Source organism: Eptatretus burgeri, chromosome 12 (assembly GCF_056783735.1).
Source record: "Eptatretus burgeri isolate ZD-2024b chromosome 12, Ebu_testis_v1, whole genome shotgun sequence".
Taxonomy (NCBI): Eukaryota; Metazoa; Chordata; class Myxini; order Myxiniformes; family Myxinidae; genus Eptatretus; species Eptatretus burgeri.
Genome location: NC_140972.1, coordinates 29,465,372 through 29,483,682, shown reverse-complemented (window position 1 = coordinate 29,483,682; position 18,311 = coordinate 29,465,372). Strand labels below are relative to the sequence as shown.

The window sequence follows — 18,311 nt, the reverse complement described above, 5'->3', positions numbered from 1 at the left end:
CTTTCGGCTTTCATAACACACGAGGGACTTTTCTGTTTTTGCCGTGTTCCTCATGGTCTTGCTTCCGCTCCCAGTGCATTCCAGCGAATGATGTCACAGATCTTAGCTGGCCAGGAGAGCGTCCAGTGTTACCGAGATAACATAATTGTGTATGCTTCATCTCCTGAGAAACATGCGGAATGTCTTCAAGCTGTTTTGAATCGTCTTGATCAAGCAGGCTTAAAACTGCATGATGACAAATGTCATTTCAGGAAAGCTGAACTTTCTTTTTTGGGTCATGTGATCTCAGAAAAGGGCATGAGCCCAAACACCAAACATGTGGTGGCAGTAACACAAGCACCACCCAAAAGATGCATCTGCTCTGCGCTCTTTTCTGGGTTTGACTTTGTGGTACTCCAAATTCATTCCAAATTATGCCACAGTCATGGAGCCACTTTGAGCCTCATTGCGCAAGGATGCTGACTTCTCCTGGACCGAGGCTTACCACACTCAATTTGAAAGGGTAAAAAAATTGATTGCCAACAGCCTTGAACTTCCTTTGTTTGACCCTACTCTGACCACCATTGTGACCACAGACGTGTCTGATTATGGACTTGGAACAGTACTCACTCAACTTCATGAGGACTCTACAGAGGAAACAATGGCATTCACATCACGTACGCTCACATAATGTGAACGCAAGTCCTCTACAGTCGAGAAGGAAGCACTCACCTGCGTCTGGGTAACCGAGAAATGGCGTACTTACCTGTGGGGTCGGAAATTTTCCTGCGTACAGACCACAGTCCACTGACCACACGACTGTCTTCGAAAGATTTTGGCCGAGCTGGAATGAGAATTGCACGTTGGTCTGCACGCTTACTGTCATTTAACTATGAAATTGTGCACAAACCTGGCCATCAAAATGTGACTACAGACTGTTTATCGCGGTTACCACTCCCCATGACAGAGCCTTCCCACGAACCTGATGTAGAAATGGTGGCTTTGGTGCCTGGTGACTGCGCTGCTGTACCTGTGGAACATTTCAAGGAAACTTGCAATAGATGACCTATTCTACAGAAAGTGCGAGGATATGTCTCCAGAGGATGGCCTTGCAATGCGAAGGGCATTAACCCAAATGTACTTCCCTACTTTCACATTCAGAATGAACTGGCTGTACAGGAGGATTACCTGATTCGGGGCACTCACCATGTGATAGTGCCGACAGAACTTCAACCCAAGTTAATCCAGCTTGCCCATGATACGCATCAAGGTATTGTAACGACCAAACAAAGGCTGTGTGACCTCTACTGATGGCCAGGGATGGACTCCCAAGTGGAAGTTGTCATCAAGTCGTGCATTACTTGCCAAATGCATGATAAAACAGCTGTCACTCGGGTTCCACTTTTGAAACCAGTTCCGCTTCCTAATGCTGCTTGGGAAAAGCTTGCCATCGATATAGTGGGACCACTTCATAATGGCCAAATGGACTGTCGCTATGCCAATACCTTAATTGATTACATCAGCAAATGGCCAGAAGTAGCCTTTACATCCCAAGTAACATCTGCTACAGTTATCAAGTTCCTGACTACAGTATTTTGTGGTGAAGGAAATCCGCGGGAACTTATCTCTGACAATGGATCTCAGTTTGTTTCAACTGAGTTTGAAACATTCCTGCAAGAAAGAGACATCAAACACTACCGCAGTTCTATCTATTACCCACAAGCCAAAGGGGAGGTAGAATAATTCAACAGAGTGTTTAAGGACTGTTTACGTACTGCAAATCTCGCAGGGAAGCCCTGGAAATCATTCGTACCAGACTTATTGCAAACGTATCAAGCTACAAGACATGCAACAACTCATCAGACCCCTGCTGAACTCTTGCATGGACGTACATTCCACACCAAGTTGCACATTGGGGACCGTCAAATCAGCGTACCAGCTGCAAGACTCAAGGAAATGAGACGCTGTGTTCAACAGAAACAAGAGTGGTCTACACAATCCACAGACAAGCATCAGGGAGCGAAACCTTCCACCTTCCAATCTGGTTATTTCGTGCGACTTCACCAGAAAGGACAAAACAAGTTTACTCAACCCCTCAAGATCAGTGAACAGAGAGGTCCTGCAACTGACAGACTCTCTGATGGGAAAGTGTGGAATGTAATTCATCTAGCACCTGGAATGGAGACCTCAAATGGACTTTCTTCTGGAAGTACGACAGGTTCCGAGGACTATGGGGGCACGTAGCCCTGTCCAACAAATGTCTCCACATGTTTTTACTCCGGGTGTTCGTCGTGGGATGAGATATCGTCGAGCCCCTGAATGGACGAAGGACTTTGTCATGTGACATTTTATCTTGCATTACATACTTACTATTTTTTTTTTGGGGGGGGTTTAATTGCCAGTTGTTATTTTCATGAAAAAAGGAATATGTAGTATTGGGAGTTACATGACTATCAATGAATGCATGATGAACCGAGAATGACATCAGCGGGCTGTCGAGTGAAGGCAGCAGGAGACGCCATTAAAAACGGTTGAGCTTAAGATCCTTGGTGTGGGCTGATTTTGTAACACAACAATGGGTCAGGGTCAAGTGTCCGATCAAAGCGGGACGTCTTGGTACCCGGTCATTACTGCCAGCAGTTATAAAGTGACAGTTCTAGTTATGCCTATTGTTAATTACGTAACAAAACTACACAAACACCAACACAAAACAAGTCATGTTGAGGGGTCAGCAACCTCCGATTGCTCTTTTTCTTGTGTATTTTGTAATTCGAATGCCATGCCGTGGAAGGACTTGTTAAAGTGCTCGATACACATGGGAATTCTTCCGGGTTCTTTGTAGTTAATGTAAAGTAACTCGACACAGAGAACGATCCATTGTTGTACATTTATTTACTCTCATCAGGATACAGGCCTGTTCACGTCTGCACCATCGGAATAGCGAAACCTTCCACCTTCATGAAGTGGAAGGTTCCCACCCCTCTCCCACACTGGAAATGGAAGAAGACACCACGGTCACGGTGTCTGGATAAAACGGCGAACAAGTTTGCACCTCCATCTATGACATCCGCCCCTTTATGCCCAAAATTCCCAAGAGCAATACGTGCAAGAGCAATATTTCCAAAAAAAAATGGAGCAATATGTGTGAAAATAACAGCAAATGGACCTCAGGTGGACTGACCTGGTCAGTCAACAGACGTGGGGATTATTCTGCCCTTGTATGTGTCAACGTGAAAAAGGAGCACAGAGAAAAACTTCAAAGATTCAAGCGGTTGGCTGTTTTTCTCTCTCGCGTTGAGCATCGTGGTGGAATGGTGGCTACAGAATACGAGGTAAGTCTCCACGATGGGTGGAGCATCACAGAAGTTCGAGGCATCTGAGCCGACTGGAGCGACCATGACGATCTTTGGCAGTGGAGCGTCAAACTGTTGTTCCGGCTTTGACGATACTGCAGACTATATCAACTGACAGTGATGGTGGGTCACATGGTCCTGATGTTGACGAATTTTGAGGCCGTCATGCAGGCAAATCACATAGGACAGTGGACGTGGCTTCTCGATGATGTCATCCAGTAACCATGTGGCACCCGTGCCGGAGTTGCGGGCAAACACTGGATCGCCAATTTTGATACAGCAACTGTTGGACAACTTGTCGTGCACCAACTTTTAATGAAGCGAGCTCTGATAGACGTTTGATGACACATCCGGTTTTAGCTTATCAAGCATCGATCTCAGGTGTTGTTTCATCAAGAACTCGGACGGAGCTGCACTGGTTGTTGATTGTGGCATGATGCAGTATTCTAACAGGAGAAGAGACAGCTTTGTCTCTGGGTTTCCCTCTGGAAGTTTCTGCAATCCAGATTTGATGATTCCCACCGAACGTTCGGCCAAGCCATTTGAAGCCTGATGATGTGGGCTGCCAAACGTATGTTTGACGCCATTCCAACATGTGAACTCAGCGAACTCGGAACTAGAAAAACATGCACCGTTACCACTCACGATCATCCTGTGCAAACCATGAGTGGCGAAACAGCGTCCGAGTTTTTCGATGACGATGGCTGATGTTGTACTGCACATCACGTAAGCATCAATCCATTTGGTGTACGTGCATCCATGATGATCAACACGAATATGATGCCACAGTTCGCTGAGCCATTCCCAGTGATGCAGTGCCACTTTCGCAGGCATATTGCATGTGCTCCGGCAGGGGTAACAAAGTCAAACATGATGTTCAATGGCAGTATAAAGATTTGGCCACCACACATCTCGTTTATAGCAAGCGACTTAATCTTCACAATCCCAGGGTGACAATCATGAATTTCATCCATGACCCTGGAACGCAGATTTCTGGGATCACAACATGACAGTACCAGAGTAGGCAATCATTTTCCACGCTGAGTTTGTTTCTACGTGCCTTAAAAGCCATAAAAGCTGGGTCACCCTCAGGTAGCAAATGCCATCTATGCTGCATAACCTGGACAGCTCCGACAGAGACAGGACAATCTTCCAGATGATCCATCATTGCAATAATGGATCCTTGCATTGGTGAATCATCAACCTCTTCTAGAAGAGGTAATCGACTCATGACATTTGCATTTGCGAGAGACGAACCAGGCTTATAACATATGGTGTAGTCATATGCAGCGAGAAACAGGGACCAACGGATGATCCTGGGTGGTAGAGTGTCAGACATCACCTTCATAGGACCAAACAGACTGATCAGCGGCTTATGATCAGTGCGAATCTGGAAATGATATCTGAGAAGGTACTGATGGAATTTGCTGAAACTGAAAAGTATTCCCAATCCTTCCTTGTCAAGTTGGGAATCGTTTTTTTTTTTTAAATATCTGCCAGGGACAATGTTCTGGAAGCAAATGCAACAGGTCTTTCGGTACTGTCGAGAATCACGTGAGATAACACACTACCCACTCCGCACTGACAGACATCACATGTCAGCACAAGATCCTTCTCTGGATCAAAATGAGCAAGAATGTTGGACGATTTGAGCAGATCCTTGGAGGGTTGGAATATGCTGATGTTCAATGGACCCCCAGCTCCAGGAGATTCCTTTCTTCAAAAAACGATAGAGGGTCCACAACTTTGGTCACATTCAGGATGTAACGGCCATAGAACTGAACCAAGACGAGGTACGACTTCAATTTGGTCACGTCTTGTGGAGCAGGAGCATCCTTGATAGCTCGCACTATCTCATCTGTTGGGTATAGACCCTCAGCATCAATCATATGACCCAGGTAAGTGAAAGACAGTACCATAATTTTGCACTTGTCTCAATGCAAGTGTAGGTCAGAGTCAGAAATCTTCTTAAGAACTCGATCCAGGTTATGTCGATGTTCAACATCCGTACAACCAGTAATCAGAATATCATCCGGGTAACAAACAACATTGCGTTTAGCGGCAAACTGTCCATGACATGTTGATACATGCCAGGCACAGATTTCATTCCAAAACTGAGTCGATGGTACCCGTACAACTCACGATGTGTGTTGATAGCAAGATACCATTTCAAATTCTCGTCCAAGCGGAGCTCTGGATAGAGTTTAGTATAAGTATTGCCTCCAGTGAGAAGAGTGCAGTGGTATTCGATCCTCGGGATTGCATATTTATCCAATGAAGAACACTTGTTCACGGTCATTTTATAATCCACACATATGCGGATGGACTGGTCCAATTTTATGACCGGAACAATGGGTGTTGCCCATTCGGCATACTGATTTGGCTCGATGATCCCCAGACTTGGAAAATGATCCAGTTCCTTATCAATCTGCTCCTACAGGGAAAAAGGGACTTGGCGAGCTCTGCAAAATATAGGATTGGCATCTATTCCCTTTGTTAAGATGCGGCATGATGCAGTATTCTAACAGGAGAAGAGACAGCTTTGTCTCGAGGTTTCCCTCTGGAGTGGTATTCCCAACTATTCCCAACACTGAGTTTAGCCATGTCCTTTCAAAGTTCCAAGCTTGTCCTTGAAGACATCGAATACGTATCCAGCACATTATTGAGTAAGGTTGCAGCCGTAGGAGAAAAGTTGGCTGCCTTTTGTTGATGAATGCTTTTCCACTTTAGCTGAATTACGCTCGACCAGTTCCTGCCTCATAAGGAAGCCCCCTACCAGGAACAACGATCAGGGGTAGGTGATACTGGCGATTATCGTATCCCTTCCTCATCGCCATGTTATGTAACTTGACAGACATGACAGAGAACGATCGATTGTCGTACATTTATTGGCTCTCAATATACAGGCCCCTTCACGTCCATGCCATCGGAATTCTGCCATAACCCCCCCCCCCGGAAACGGAAGAAGACCGGCGGTCACGGTGTCTGGATAAAACACAGAATGGTTACACGACCATATAATATATGACAGTTAATTAGCCGATTCAACTCATGAGATCATGACGATCATTTTGGTGTCTCACATTCCACATCAGAAAGCTCCAGTAGAACTCCACAAAAACATGCCTCGTACACACACACACACACACACACACACACACACACACACACACACACACACACACACACACACACACACACACACACACACACACACACCAGCTCTTCCTGAAGTATAATATCATTTAAAGGATTGTGTTAATGATGTTAATATCACAACATCCTATAATAAACTTTATTTAAATTGTAAACTTCGAAACAGAGCCCCCTTAAAGCATGAGTCACATTTGCTCGACGGCGAGGATACGGCGGCCGTACCGCCCCCCCCTCCCCCTGAATTGACAGAAACGTGCGGCGGCTGCAGAGTTTCTGAGGTGGCTTCAGGGTGGCCCTACACCGTATGGCTATCTTTTACAGGCCGTCGGGGTCTCCGTGGAATTAAAGAGCGGAGTTATAACTTTTTTCATTTCTAGGTTGGCCGTAGCAATTCCACAAGCCGTAGCCATGACGTAGATGTGTTCCACGTCGACCGTACGTAGGGCGTACGGTGGGCTTGCGTTATTCGTGCGGCTGCTGTAGGCTCTTATCAATGAAAAATGAATTTTGCCAACCCCCCAAAAATTACGGCTGCCGCACTATTTCCACGTTCGCCTTAGGGCCCCCCTGCGGTCGCCTTGCGGCACCTTGAGGCTACCTTGCGTCTGCCTTGAAAATTATATTGCCGCCGCAGGGACGCCCTAAGGTCACCGTGCGACATCAAATCAAAGACCGTATGGCACCCCCCACGTTTTCGGTCTCCACAATTTCTAAATACCCCATGAGGCTACCCAAAAAATAAAAACATATGTGACTGCTACATTGTGTGACCGTGGAAATACTGCGGCTGCCCTATAATTGCTAGTGGCCGTAGATTTTTTAGACCCTACGGCCGCCGAGCCAAATGTGACTGAAGCATAACCAAAGTAAGAACCTCAACCTGGAGGCAATTGAATGGTTTCCCGACTGACTGCATGGATCATCAGCTAGGCACCATTCTTCCTCAAGGTTTCGATCCTTTCAACCCAAGACCTCTCCAGATGGCGGATCCACAAACTTGGTCACGGATCCACATCAGTAGATCCACGTCAGAAGATTACCAACATCAGTAGATCCATAATCTCAGTTGCATCCAGGCAGTCAGTTAACCCATCAATGCAACATCGCTAATCGGACTCCACTCACAAGAGGATTTAATACATTATAACATTGTTACAACTCCCATCACACATTCTGCTGTACTTGCAGGGTACCCGCCCGATGAGCGATCTTATTCCAAGCATGCAACGTGTTCTTATGATGCATACCTTTATTTTGGCGGTGTATAGGCAACTGACAGCTCTGTATACAGCAAAAAAACAAACGAGAAGGGCACTCGGGAGAGCGCATACCTCCACCGTGCAATGCCTGATCTACGAAAAAATATCGAGCCCAATACATTTTTGAAATATCATTCTATACAGTACTATATCGTTTTAGCCCAATCTCTCAATGGTGAAGAATCACTTTAAAAATTAAATAATTATCAAATCCAGATCCAGATTCAGATCATCACCAAAATCGAATCAATTCTTCCTCGTCACACACCCAACATGCCCACCAACTTTCGCCTCAATCCGTCCACAACTTTTTGAGATATCCTGCACACAGACAGAGAAACAGACAGACAGACAAACAAGCAGTCATAGACTGGTACTTAGGAAATCGTCAACTTGACCTCTGACCTTGTCGAATAAAAGCTGTCTCCAGAGAAGGTAGCGACGCAAACCAGAAGTTTCTACGATGATTCTGTACCAAACCATCAAAAATCAAATGTTTGACCTCACTGTGACCTTGACCTTTGACCGATTTTGACCAAAATCTAATCAGCGTGAGCCACCACCCTCCTGAATCACGGGGTGTAATTTGACATTGATAGCTTCTTCCGTTCTCGAGTTATTGTGTCCACAAACAAACACACACACACACAAACAAGCAGTCATAGACTGGTACTTACGAAATCGTCAACTTGACCTCTGACCTTGTCTCATAAAAGCTGTCTCTCGAGAAGGTAGCGACGCAAACCAGAAGTTTCTACGATGAATCTGTACCAAACCATCAAAAATCGTAACGTCGACCGAAGCAAAAATCTCCATTTCTCCACGCAATTATTTAATATTACTTTATCAAAGTCACAAAACCATAATATTCGGCCATCCACCAACAATCTTTACATAATTTGACGGCTTAGCGAGTCAGGCATGCGACGATAACCTTTATTGGGATAAAAAATGACTTTTAAACACCATCTTTATCGAAAACACCGTCCGCGCACATGCAAAACCTTTACACGACTCAACGACGCATCTGCTCGAGCGCACTGCACCATGTGACGACCCGTGATGTGTCGAGTGAAATATTTTTTATACAATCTTAAAACGTCTCCAAAACATCCGATTTTTACCAGAATTTCGACAACCGAGTTTTTAGCGTCCGAAGCGATCGCAAAAAAACCGAAGACAAAATTAAAATCGAAGTTAAAATGAACTCGTAACGTCGAACGAAGCAAAATATTCCATTTCTCCACATGAATTTACGGAATTATGTTTGACCTCACTGTGACCTTGACCTTTGACCGATTTTGACCAAAATCTAATCAGCGTGAGCCACCACCCTCCTGAATCACGGGGTGTAATTTGACATTGATAGCTTCTTCCGTTCTCGAGTTATTGTGTCCACAAACAAACACACACACACACACACAAACAAGCAGTCATAGAATGGTACTTACGAAATCGTCAACTTGACCTCTGACCTTGTCTCATAAAAGCTGTCTCTCGAGAAGGTAGCGACGCAAACCAGAAGTTTCTACGATGATTCTCTACCAAACCATCAAAAATCGAATGTTTTGGATGTTTGACCTCACTGTGACCTTGACCTTTGACCGATTTTGACCAAAATCTAATCAGAACTAGCCATCAGCCTCCTGAATCACGTGGTGTAATTTGACATTGGCAGCTTCTTCCGTTCTCGAGTTATTGTGCCTCCAAACAAACAAACAAACAAACAAACAGAAACGGAAGGCATCAATATACTTACGAAATCTAAAGATTTCGTAAGTAACAAACAGACAGACAGAAAGGGGTGAAAACAAAACCTCCTTCACCTTCAGTGGTGGAGGTAATAACCCGGGTTACACGCATGAAGCAAAAACATACCAACTGCTAACAATTCAAAACAACTCACTGCACTGCAAAATGTGGGGCCAGGAACACAGCACTGGAAATGGTGGAAACTTGTAATACCCTTCCCCACCTGCAGGCGGCGCTACACAATACACATTAACATGGAGAATTGCATCTCCCTTGTAATACCTTGCCCCACCTGCAGGCGGCGCTACACGATACACATTTTCATGGAGAATTGCATCTCCCTTGTAATATCTTTCCTCACCTGCAGGCGGCGCAACACGATACACATTTACATGGAGAATTTTTATCTCCCTTGTAATATCTTTCCCCCCTGCAGGCGGCGCTACACGATACACATTTTCATGGAGAATTGCATCTCCCTTTAATATCTTTCCCCCCTGCAGGCGGCGCTACACGATACACATTTACATGGAGAATTTTTATCTCCCTTGTAATATCTTTCCCCACCTGCAGGCGGCGCTACACGATACACATTTACATGGAGAATTTGTATCTCCCCTCTCACCCTCCCCAAGACCACTGGGATTAAAAAAACAACAACATCCCTATACATTAATTGGGGTCATGCTGATCCTCTGTGGCAAATCTGGATGTAATCATCCCAGAACTGTAGGGGTAGTTCGACAAACACACAAACACCGGTCCGTGAATTATCGTAAAGATGATAATACATCAAATCATGCACATCCTAACTTAAATATAACGTCAACCAACAAACACGACCAATCCCACTCACCTCTGGTTCAAACGGTTTATAAACAGTTTTAAACCTGCTTCCTTGTATCCTAGCAACCGCTGAAATGGGTTTAAATGGTTTACATATATATATATATATATATATATATATATGTATATGTATATGTATATGTATATGTATATATATATATATGTGTGTATATATATATATATATATATATATATATATATATATATATATATATATATATATATATTAATGCATTTGTATAAATATCTCGTCAATAATATTTTTACTGTTCGAATTGGATTTCACTAATTCTACTTGGTGTCGTTTTATTATCTTAAAGAAAACTTGTTTTAATCCGTTAATTTCCGGTTCTTGAGTGACGACTTTCTCAAAGATCAATTTTCGGGTCGTTTTTGTTTCATTTTTACCGTCATTTTGTTATCTCTGTGTTTACTGTGTTTCTAGTTCGGTCTTGTGTAAAAACTTTTGCGAATTGTGGAGTTTTCGTCGTATTTTCACATCAGGCTTCCTTGAGGCCTACCCTTCTTCCCGTTTGTGTTTATTGTATTTTGTCCATATTACCATCAGTTTTTGTTGCAATTTTACCGTCATTTTGTTATCTCTGTGTTTACTGTGTTTTTAGTTCGGTCTTGTGTAAAAACTTGTGCTAATTGTGGAGTTTTCGTCGTATTTTCACATCAGGCTTCCTTGAGGCCTACCCTTCTTCCCGTTTGTGTTTATTGTATTTTGTACGTATTACCATCAGTTTTTGTTTTCTCCAGTTTTCCCTCCACCCTCCTTCTATCCCTCTCAACTATGCCCTCCGTTTCATGGCTTAAATATATATATATATTTTTAATACAACAATAACAACAAGCTCAAATGAGCTAAGATCCTCGTCCTCTGAATGATGACGTCATAAAAACGAATATGACGTCATTGTGATGTATCAGGTTTGCGATAAATTATCTGTGCTAATGCCCGACTTGATTCCTCCAAACAAAATTCAAACAGCTTGCCAAGTTTCGGAGATAATGGTACAGGCAATTTCCATTATTGGCGATATTATGATGTCAACTTTTTTTCTAGGAAGAATTTCCAAAATCGGAGATGGTTACTGCCTGCGCATGGGCTTTCTGCATATACATGGCAAGTCTAAGGAAGATCCAATGAAAACTCTGGGTTGTGAAACAAAAAGTCAAGAAATAGGAACGACATCATAAAAATTGATATGACGTCATAATGATGCATCATATGTGCGGTAATTCATCTCTGCTAATGCCCTGTTCGATTCCCCAAACAGAATTCAAAAAGCTTGCCGAGTTTTGGAGATAACTTTAGGCGATTTCCATTAGCGGAGATATTTTGACGTCATAACTTTTTTTTCTCGGAGGAATTTTCAAAATCGGAAACGGTTACTGTCTGTGCAGGGTATTTTTACATTTATATGCCAAGTTTAAGGAAGTTTCGATGAAAACTGTAGGCTGTGAAACAAAAAAGTCCACAAGAAGAAGATGAAGAACAACAACGTCAGTAAGACTTAGAGATCCTCCACGAGGAGCTAAAATTTAAAAAGATTTCACCAAAGGAAGTGGCAGCGGTTGCTTGTCAAGGCCTGGAGACATCTGGGTGGGAATGGAAGAGGATAGAGTACGTACATACACTGTGATCAAGAGGCAGGACTGTCTGTCTCTTCATCTGATGACATCTGGGTGGCTTCTGGTGATGGTGCTCGCTGGCTTCTGTGGGGTTGACTGGCTGGTGGGTGGAGCTTTGCAGGCAGCCAAAGAAAGCCTCATGAAGGAAAGAAAGGATGTCTGAACAGCTTTCTCTTGTTTCCTCCTGTCAAGCTCCTTGTCTCCATGCATTGCGCTTCCCATCACCAATGGTTAGACGTGTTCTTGCAGTACATCGTGGTAGGCCAAGGGCATGGGTGAAGTCCACAAGGCGCTCCCCACACACTCCACATGTTTCATCACATCCATCTTCACATGTAAAGTGATCGAGTTTTGTGATTTTTTTTTTGGCTGGAGTAGCTGATGCAGGAGTTGCCTGGCGTTTTCAGTCATGATAGGGTTAGCTTTTGACAAACATGACAACATGAACGAACACTATTTAATGAACAAACAAGAAGGCTAGGTTTTCAACAAACATGATCAGACTACGGTGCTCTGGTATAAATGGATATTTTATGAAGGACTGATGTAATGAAGGAGGAGGACACAAGCAAACACTGTTTAACGAATGAACAGAAAGAGTCAGTGCGCTGATACAGTTCTGTACAATATACACGTGTCACAAAACTGCTTATGTGAAGCGCTGTTGTTGTTTCATATGCAGCCTATGACTGCTGGTTATATCATTTTCTGGGAGCACTGCTGTACTGTTGATGCAGTGCCCCCTCTTTCCAGTGAGCTGGTACTCATTTTGCCGACCTCGGAAGGATGATGGGCTGAGTCAACCCACCTGGTGTTAATTCAACCGCAGAAAGGGGCTTGAACACAATACCCTAAGATGTTAAGCCAGCTACCTTAGCCGTTAAGCCAACACCAGGCATATGTGAAGTCCTGGGTGAGTGAGTACCCTGTTCAGCTTTACCCTCTGCTCTTTTGTCATGCCACTGAGAAAAAAAGCTGATCGCTGGACGATGATCCAGAACTGTAGGGTCGACCGGAGTGCTCAGTTCCTCAACACCGACCACAGGCTTGTTGTAGCAAGTCTGAAGTTTCAGCTTAAATCCAGGAGAATGGTACCATCCTAGCCTCGGCTGGATGTTGGCAAGCTCAAGCATGAGAGGGCAGCTGATGAGTTTGCGAACAGGCTTAGTGGGGATTTGGGGGGTCTGGGTGCTTTGTAACCATTTGGGGAATTTGGGGAAGGGCAGTAACCATTTGGGGAATCCTGAAGTTGTGGAGTGCCTTCGAGACCACCATCGTTGATGTAGCCTAGTGGTTCCCAACCTGTGGTACGTGAGGGCCTTCCAGGTGGTTCACGAGCACTTTCGGGCTCAACCTTAAAAAAAAATGAATTGGCCTGATACATCTGGGAACCCTAACACACAGCAAAGACGAAGCACAAGGAATGCTCTCCAATGAACTTCTGGGTGACCATGGCCTCCTCGTACCCGACACTAGCCCGTCACGCTGTTCCCCAGCTACTGATTTTCCCCTCTACGTGGGAGTGCGAGCAGGGGTTCTCAGCCATGATGACCATCAAGTCAAAGAGCCGGAACCGTCTTGCTGCGCCCGGGCATGATTTCCGATGTGCTGTGAGCAAAGTTATGCCCCGCATCAACCAGCTGGTGGAGAAGAAACAGATGCAGCCCTCGCATTAAATTTTGTTCTTTGTTGACAGTTACTTCATTTGTGTGTTCTTCTTGTGAATAAATTGATATCTTATGGAATTGAGTTTTTCTGGAACCAGGTGGTATGCGGCGACGGTATGGGACCTCCAAGTGGTACTCGATCAGAAAAAGGTTGGGAACCACTGATGTAGCCGGTGAATGTCTTGGAACTCACCGTAGGCAAAGAAAAATTTGGTCTCTCAAGGGACGTTGGATACCATTGACCAGAGTCGCAGGGCCAGGCTGAATGGCAGAGCTGAGCTGTTCAGGGAGTTGAGGCATAAAACTGTATGTGCACTGAGGGTGGACGAGGAGGCGTATGTGTGAGGAATCTGTGAGGGGGAAGAGCATCACCTGTGGTCAAGTGATTCTCATCCTGCTTTCAGGGGAATTCACGTGGTGTTCCTCCAAGCCCATCCCGCGGTGTACTGCTGTTAGAGCAGAGGGTGGTGGGCTCTTGACAGAGGAGTCCAAAGTAAAGGCCAGCTGGGCCTGTTACTTGGAGTGGCTGTACAAGCCTGATCCACCAGCTGTCGAGTTGGATGTCAGGGGTGTAACTATCCCTATTGCTAACCCTCCAATTAACTGTGATCCACCTTCGTTTGTGTTAACACAGGCCGTGGTGAACCGGTTGAAATGGGTAAAGCCCCTGGGATTTGTGGCATCCATGCTGAACTTCTCCAGGCTGGTGGAAATGCTGTACTCATGTCATTGCATACAGTTGTGTGCTCTGCCTGGAACACAGGCATCATCCCAACTGACTGGAAGAGGGGCCTTGTTGTCCTTCTCTGGAAAGGGAAGGGTGATCGCCAGGACTGCAACAACTACCGAGGGGCGACGCTGCTCTCAGTGCCGGGCAAGGTGTTTGCTCAGATAATTCTTCATAGGGTTCACCACTATCTGCTTGAGCACCAACGCCCAGAACAGTCAGGCTTTACACATAAGAGGTCAACGATTGACCATATCCTTGTCCTTTGGGTCCTCGCCGAATGCAGAGAGCATCGGTAGGGGATGCTTGTAGCCTATGTTGATCTCTGCGAAGTGTTCAATTCATTAAAATCAGGATGACCTCTGGAGGATTCTTGGTCTCCGTGGGGTACCACCAAAACTGATCAATCTGACGTCTGAACAATACTCTCTGGAACTGAGAGTGCTGTGAGATGTGGTGAGACCATCTCAGACTTATTTCCAGTTGTTACTGGAGTTTGTCTGGGGTGTTTACTCGCCCCCACACTTTTCAGCACTTGTATGGACTGGATTCTGGGGTAGATGTCAGAGACGTCAAGGTGCGGTGCATCGTTTGGGAATGTCAAGATCTCTGACCTTGATTTCACAGATGATGGAGTCATCTTTGCAGAGACTCTCTATCATTTTGTGGGCCCTCGAGGTGCTGAATGAGGAGTCAGAGCCACTAGGATTACAGGTTTCCAGTCTCAAAACTAAGATCCAGGCTTTCAATGACATCTTCTCTGTACCTATTTGTGGTGAGGATGTTGAGGTCATGGAGAGATTCACTTGCCTTGGCAGTGATATTCATGTCTCTGCTGGCTGTGAGCCAGAAGTCAATAAATGTCTGGGTTGGGCCTGGGGAGTCATGGATTCACTGGATCATGGGGTGTGGCGCTGCCGGTACCTGTGCAGGAGGACAAAAGTCGGAGTCTTCAGGTTCTTGGTGCTTCCAGTCTTGCTCTATAGATGTGAGACTTGGACTCTGGCAGGGATTTGAGACGAAGACTTAATCCTTTGGTACCGGTCTCTTCAGAAAATCTCTGGCTATCTCTGGTTGGACTTTGTGTCCAACGAGTGGTTGCTGAGAGAGACTCAAATGAGATTTGTTTCCTGCATAGTTTGTGAGCATCAGCTGTGGCTGTATGGACATGTGGCTCGTTTTCCTGACGTTGATCCTACTCACCAGATTCTCTTAGCTCGAGAGCCTCGTGAGTGGAAGAGGCCAATGGGCCGACCATGTGCCTCGTGGTTGCAGCAGGTTGATCAGCATCTCAAGGAGATGTGGATGGGCCAGGCATCTGCCTGGGGGATGGCCATAGAGACCCATAGAGTACCAGCGGAAAGTGGATGCAGTGAAAATGAGGATGCGTTCACCGAAAACTGGTGTAAGGTCTTAAAAAGCGTTTTTATGAAAAGACATTGATCGAATGAGCGTATGAAGGAGGATCAATTGTATATTTTTAAATAACCAAAATTAAATGAAAATCTATTTTTATAATATGTCAACAAATTTCACAGAACCCATAACAATCTGATTAGAAAGGGTGAAGTTTTAAAAAGAACCGAGGAAAATATTCTGGCTTCAATGTAAAAACTTCTGATGTAGCATAGGGGTTGCTTTCACAACAAAAAGGCTAAGTAAGTAGGCAGGAGAATTTACTCCAATGAAGGAGCAAGGAGTGGATTGGGATCACATGGGGGTAGGGGGGAGATTTCTTCTTCATTTCCCTACGACTGTGGAGAGTTAAGATGGTTGTACATCAGGAAGTTGTCGCTCCTTACTGCCCCACCCCACCTCCCCAACAGTATTTCAAGTCGTCCTTTGTTGTCCAACATCTCTGCCTGCATGTATGCATGATTTGTGAAACATCTCTTGAAAGAGCTTTAGACCCTGGAAAAAAAATTAACGAAAGCAAATCTCACATCAGTAAATTATGTATTTTAATAATCTCAAGAACAAAATGTTCGCTAATTAAATGAAAAAAGAAAGCGCTTCATACTGACCAGAAATTCAGGCTGTATGTACCACTTGGCGAGGAAACACTGTATAAATCACCCAATGTCACCGTTTTTTACTGATTAGAGGTCATCTGTTTATCATTATGTAATGGGTAAATTGAGAAAAGGAAGGATAAAAAGAAACTGATAATTACTGGAGTAAAAGAGGAAAGGGGGGGGGAGCATTAGTTGGGAAGTGACGGACGTAGAGGGGAGGGAAGGGGCATGCATGAAGCTTCTGTGATGGGAAGGGGAAGGAATTGGGAGATAATCAATTCTGCAATATTTTGGTTTGCAATAAATATAGATGTTACATTAATTAGAGAATATTGGCAACACAGCTATAAAAGTAAAGTTCTACAATCGTTCTTAGGTTGCACTGAAAGGAATTCAATTCAATCAAAAATACAGACTGCCACCACTTGTAGGCCAGACCAGCCAGGGCTGAAATATCATTTCCCAGAAGATCAACGAACCAGCTGAGATTTTATCAACAATCCAGGAGGAACATGTTACTTCTACTGAGGTTAACACAGTTTTCCAGAAGCTTTTCCTAACTATTCCTAACTACGCCATTCTGTTTCCTTGAAATATCTTCTGTTTTTGCCATGCTTGTGTCAAAATACAAATTGCCAATTATGTCTTTTTCTTCCCGATCCCAGTCCTAAAGTCCCCATTTTGGTTCGTGGTCTATAGGGCATCAATGTCTTTCCAGCCAGCTGTTGCCTTGCCCTTCCATATGATGACCCAGCCAGCTGATGACGGACAGAATCTGCATTCAGTGGATATGCAGGCAAATCTGTAGTTTAGAGAAGAGTCTGGCTGTGATCTTTGGCTTTGTACTTTCTTCACTTTGCCATGAGATCATACTTGCGCTTGCTGGAATACCAGAAAGTAAGCGGAGTGCCCACAGAGGGCAGCGCCAACATGCCAAATGCAACCCAATCCAGCTGCGCACCCAGGGTAAAAGCACACTCATGTACATTACCTACACCTCTTAGAAACAATAAGGGTCTCTTTACTGATGAGTTATGATGAAACAAAAAATCTGTAGAAACATGGTTTACCATCAATCATCTATTACTAAAAGGAGAAGTGTCCATCCATGTGTCAGGTTTCATTGTAAAAAAAAAAAAAAGTTCCTGCTGTCGTAGAATAACCAGAGAGTTGGTGTCAAAGCCACCCAATGCTCATCTGTTCATACATTTATCATTTTCGTTTTTAAAAGACTAGTCTAATAATTAATATTTTTAATAAAGCATTGCAGTGAAGTCTGATCGAAATAATTTTAAAGCAATATATGTATTTGTATATTGTAATCAGTAACAAGAGCGCAAGTGAGCACAATATACGCCCGAACAAGAAGGTATATACAGAATTGTGCTACAACATGGAAAACAGCATCCTGGTTGCCATGGCAACCACTTTAGATGACGAACATATGTCGCGACATACCGTCTCCACAGTCTGTACCTAGGTACCAAATATGAAACGTGAAAGTTGAAAACTTTGGGAGTGAGAGTGCGGACAGGAACGGACTTACGGGCAGACTGATGGACAGACAGACGGAATCACATAATACACCCCAATATATATATATATATATATATATATATATATATATATATATATATATATATATATATATATATATATATATATATATACATATATATATATATATATATATATATATATATATATATATATACATATATATATATATATACATATATATATATATATATATATATATACATACATATATATATATATATATATATATATATATACATACATATATATATATATATATATATATACATATATATACATATATATATATATATATATATATATATATATATATATATATATATATATATATATATATATACATATAGATATATACACAT

General features: G+C 43.6%; 2 pseudogenes; both read right to left on the bottom strand.

Annotated features, from left to right (window-relative positions):
• Window positions 1-3,164: 3,164 nt before the first annotated feature.
• On the bottom strand, window positions 3,165-4,166 carry LOC147015344 (uncharacterized; annotated as a pseudogene).
• Window positions 4,167-17,243: 13,077 nt separating this feature from the next.
• Window positions 17,244-18,311, bottom strand: part of LOC147015342 (translocon-associated protein subunit beta-like) — a 115,660-nt pseudogene continuing 114,592 nt past the window's right edge.